Source organism: Apodemus sylvaticus, chromosome 12 (assembly GCF_947179515.1).
Source record: "Apodemus sylvaticus chromosome 12, mApoSyl1.1, whole genome shotgun sequence".
Lineage (NCBI taxonomy): Eukaryota > Metazoa > Chordata > Mammalia > Rodentia > Muridae > Apodemus > Apodemus sylvaticus.
In genome coordinates, this window is record NC_067483.1 from 52,295,006 (window position 1) to 52,300,574 (window position 5,569).

The 5,569-nt window shown below is 36.1% G+C and overlaps 1 pseudogene; it reads right to left on the minus strand.

Moving 5' to 3' along the window:
• Positions 1 to 1,069: 1,069 nt before the first annotated feature.
• LOC127697981 (uncharacterized) lies at positions 1,070 to 1,164 on the minus strand (annotated as a pseudogene).
• Positions 1,165 to 5,569: the final 4,405 nt, after the last annotated feature.

A 5,569-nucleotide genomic window follows, 5' to 3' on the forward strand; every position in this document is an offset into this window, starting at 1 on the left:
TAAAAGTCAGCTCCACTCTGAAGCCCACTAATACAGGGCTTACTCTCCATGTTGCAGCAGATGAGGGGCACGGAAAGCTCTTCTGTTCTCAGGACCTCTCATCGTTTGGTCTCCTGCCTGAAATAGACTGTGAGGGATGTTGAGTGAGAGGAGAGTATCTTTACTTTGGTGAACACACTGCCTGAGAGATGAGTGGTAGGACCAGGGCTCCTCCGGGTCTTGCTCCCCCATAACTCTTGCAATGTGCAGTGCATGCTCTCCCGAGTACTACACTTTGTCTAGTGTAGTACTCTTGTTTTCATGCCCTCACACCCAGATTTCCCAGGATGCCCTGGTGAGGGGTGCAGCGTTTTGTGAACAGCACGCAGATAACAACGTCTCCAGGAGGTAACCCAGACTAGTAAAGTCTGCCAGGCCTTTTATAGTTTCAAACCCCTGATGTTGCAGGGCTACAGATCCATATGTGCTCTTGAATGTCAACACAGGCCAGGACTCTGCTGTGGTCCCACGCGGAAACCACCCGCATCAAGTTATTGCTCAGGACCATTGAGCATCCAGTTCTGCCTTTCCCCCACCTCCCAGGTCCTTTTGTTTCTCTTTCTCTTTCACTTCTGCACCACTTATTTGCTTTGGGGGGGGAGTCTCTGAATGTCTGTGGTCACCTTAGGATTGCTATGTCCTGCTTGTACCTTATGGCACCAGACATGGTTTGTCTTGGGCATACTGTAACTCTACCCTTCCCCCAAGGCTGCCCATGATGGTTATTTAAGGATAGCTTGTGGTCAGGGACCCGTTGTGCAAGTTTGGTGGTCATCTACATCTCTCTCCTAGCCTAGCCTAGCCTAGCCTAGCCTAAGAGAGTGTTCCCTTGCAATCATCATCTGTCTAGAGCTCACTCCATCCCAGGGCCCAAAGTTCTAATCAGGATTCTTCTTGTCTCAGGCTTGCTCGGGGTCCTGGGAGTTATGGGGACTTGCAAGGCACCTGATTGGTAATTGTCTCAGTTAGCACGCTGTCTGAGCCCCTTGGAACTGGACCATTGGTCATATCAGGTTCTTTATTTTCAGGGAATGCTGGGCTGCTAATCATTCAGGTGTTTAGAAGTCAGAACACTGGGTGTGGACATTGCCTCCCTCTTCTCTCCTACCTACTACATTCATGAATTTTAATGTCAAATTTGGTTTTAACAAAATCCATCCAGCTCCTTTGATTAGGTAATCTTTTTAATTAAAAGGGATTAATACATGTAAAGTAAATGAGCAAGAGAACATAGCTTTTAAACATTCTTTCATCTGTATATAATGCATTATACAACACTGGTATTATTCTCTAGACAATCAAATCTTACTGTACCTTTAAATCATATGTTGACGTAGTAGCAAAGTGAGATCAATGAAGCCTTTCCTTCTTACGTGTTTAACTAAACTTTTAGAATGAAGAAAAATAGTGGTTTACCAGAATATTTTATACTTTAGATGGCCATTCAAGAATATATAAATTAGACTTCACAAACATATTTTTTGCAAGCACCAGGACCACGTACCAAACCATTCTGTAAGTGAAATAATCAGGAGACCAAAATATCATTTTTGAATAAGAATTTCTTAGAAGTGAGTATGAATTCTGCTTCTCATGAAAAAAGTTCTGAATAATTTGAACTAATGATACTTCTTGAGTATAGCTTAAAGATTGTGGTATATGCTCTTGCATTGGAAGTGCAAAGAAATTTGTCATGTCTAGACTCCAATGTAGAGATAACATAATAAGCTAGTTGTAGCTGGCTTTTGTTAATAAAAATAATAGAAAATAGATAGTACATAGATTATTTTATCTTATATAGAAAAAATTCCATGTAATAAAATTAGTGTTTCTCTTTTTTGCCAGATGATTTGAAACTAAGTGTTTTATAAAGGAAGGAGACTTATTTTTGTTTAAAATTTTAGAGAGTCAGGAATAGTTGTTGGAGTCTTTCTTTGGTTCCCCTGGATATATCACAACATGCTGGCAAAATGCAAAAGGAATCAGTCATATGCAAAGAAAATCACACAGCAGTCATGAAGTAACAGGGATATGAGGGCACACATGCTCTACTTAGAGCAACTTTCTTTTGAAGAAACTTAATACAATTACCAAATAACTATTTCTTATGTAACAGCGATACCAGTGTCCTAACAACTTTTCAGTAAGCCTGACATCTTAAAGCTTTTACCATCTCAAACTTTCTGAACTGGGTTGCATGGAATGACTTGGATTGATAAGTTTTAAGACATTTTAGAAACTTTAAAATGTGGAGCCTACTAGAAGGACGCTGTTATTGAGATCCTTATTGACAGTATTCTGTCATATTCTCTGCTTCCTGCTCACTGGGGAGTAGAGAACTACGTCTATTGCTTGCTCCCAATGCCAAGGAATTACACCTATCTGTATGGAGCTACACCATCCTGGAGTGAGCCCTTGGAAACTATGAGTCAAATGAATCTCCCTTTCTGTTGCTTTGTAAGATATTTTTGCCAGAGAGGCATAATAGTTGCTAGTTCTGAGACAGAAAGTAATTTACTTTTATAAGGTAAGCTTATAGTGCACAAAGGAAAGTGGCAAATGGGACACATGTCAGAATGTATTCTTAGACCAATTATTTAGTGCACATTTGTACTATATATCCAGATTGCTGTAGGCAACTGTCCCACATACTTTAGAAGGGGACATTAAGTTCTGTCAGCAGGGCTTTAACTGATACAATTTGGATATTCCAAAAGAAACTTTTAATGTAGTAAAAGTATAGTCTGAACGGAAGTATATGGAAGCTAGGAATACAGCAACAAGAAATTATAAGAAACAAAAAAGACAATGAGTCTTAATGTATATATTTTCCCTCAAAATCTTGTATCTCTTTTATGATTTGGGTGAAATGTACAGTAGTAACATCAGAAGTTACTCACATGTACTTTGAATATATCCTCTGAGATTCATTATATATACTTTCCTAAATAGTAATACATATTAGAATGTGCAACACACTTTTATTAATTCTTTGTAACTGATGTGAACCTGCTAGCCATAAATGTATAGCAAAGATATTCCTTTAAGTCCTTGTGAAGTATTTTGAAACTGTCAGATCTGAGAACTAAAAGTCATGTTTGCACTGTGTTCACACATATGCTGCCTTTCTACCACCTCGTTTCAGGATATTGCCATGCTAGTTACAGATCTTGGTGTCCATGATGAATTACAAGAGCTTTTCTGAAACATCATAGTCTTCTCCAAATCATTTTAAGTGAAACTGATTATACTGGAAATCAACAAATTAAATTGGTCATAATGACTATATGTCTTAGCAGACCATGCAAATGTTACAAATATAGTAACTAGACAGTATTTCCCACTTTATGCTTCTAATAGTTCCGGAGCAGCCTTTGTTTTTGTGTTTGTTACTGTTACAACTATTTGTTAATAACTTACATAGCTCATTTTCTTTAGTCTTCAAATAATCTTCTGTCACAGAAACATTTTCTAGTATCTTACACCTTCAATAATCTTTATTTTATAGTGAGTTGTCCTCTAACTATTGCCCTTTATGGAACCTGTCCTCAAGTAGATGGTTCAAATGAGCTTTGCATATGTATGGTCTACATTTAATCATTAATCATTTTCTCCTTAGCTCATACGAATCACGATTTACTAACTAGCCGTATGGTAATAGCACCTAATGTTCTATTATATTGACCTTGTAATTTTTAGTATTATTTAACATGTGTAATTTATTTTATTTTGTTTTGGTTGTTGTTTTATTTCTTAATTTATTTTTATCTGGTAGTTCTCTCTCCCCAGTCTTTCTCAGTTTCCTAAAGTAAATATAAATAGTAATATAAAAAGCACCAGACCAGGGCCACAAGCATCCCAGAAATCTTCTTACCCTCATGTACTCTCTTATTCTGTATCTTAGTTGTATGATAGGAGCACATCCTCTGATAAAATTCTCGTCCAGGTCAATCTATTATAGTCTATTATACCATGACTCTCCCCAGTGCTTTATAATTTACATCTACCTGTTTATCTTATGAATACCTTTACTTTACTACTGAAATAATTAGTATACTTAATACTCAATAATTTTTTTAGTTGGAACCTATGTATATTTAAATTAAAGGCAACTCCAGGTTTCTAAAACTGTTTTATTGGTTTTTATGCCCCTTAAAAATTGCAACATTTGCAAATGCCTTCTTATAAATTCATTATCAATGCCTATTCCTCAATTTCTTTGTATCAACAGAATCATGTGCTTGTTTTCCAAGAACTTCAGACCCAACTTCATGACTGACTGCCTCCTATTATTATTTAAAAACAGAGAAAGCCTTGGTCCTTATATCATTCTGGTTTAACAAATAAGTTCTCTGTGTTGGCTATGTTTACCTTTTAACTAGCCATAATTTTATGTAAAAGAAAAATATTCTAATAAATACTTTATAAAAACAGAAACTTATTAGAACCAAGTAATTCTGTTACAAACAAAGTGATAAATACGATTATCTTTCCACTGTTTTGGAAACAGGTTTGAACAGGTTTTAATTGGTATTCCGGCACAAGAAACCAATTGAAATTCTGAGAGTGCTTTCCTTTTAATAATGAACAGTAAAGCCACAGGCAGTGCTTTAGAAAAACACATAAATGATAGGAAAATTTAACAGCTTGGTGTGCCAAACACAATCCTGTGTACAGATGTACTGAGATGGCTGCTGTGAACAGAATCATTTCTTATTAAAACCTGTAGGTAGAGCACATGTGTTTATAAAGTGTTGTCAGGATGTTGGCACAAATTAAAATACAAAAAAATCAACTGCATATGAATGGGAAAAATGTCTGCAATAAAAATGCTTACTGTGTTGATACCAATATCATTAAAAAGGTAATTCCTAACAATGGTAATCAACTCCAACACTTTCTCTGAATGAATATTTATACATATGAATTATATTGTGGAACATTACTTTTCAATACATTAAAGGAATTTGGTTGTTCCAATCCCCAATGTCATGGCCAATTTTACCCATGTAGTTTGAAATATCTTAAGGTATATCTGATTAATTGAATCAGAGATCTTTAATTGAATGAAAATTAAACATGTGGAAAATAACCCTGAGCCAGATAAGAATCAATCAAATAAGAGCATAAAACACAAAATGGTATCATCTATGGAGGCATATGGGTACAAATATGGTACAATAAGCCCAGACATAAAAACCTGAAAATTATATTTGAATGCTCTGTTATATACAAAATCATGCAAAGGTGAACTATGTTAGACTTCAAGTGTAATTAGTAGAATCTGATCAAGTCCCTTTGGTTTGGGCGATCTATTACAGTGAAGTTACACAAACCAGTTTAAAAATTAGTAAAACTTTCTGGGACGTGGTAATCTGATGATGTAATTATAATATGAAACTTTGAAGAAGACCATTCCAGGGACTCACATCGCTTTTCCTATCCCCACAGATCTTCTCATGTTCATTTCACCAACTCTTTCACCTCCTACTCAACATTTTCCAACTTCCCTCCCTCTTCACTATTAACT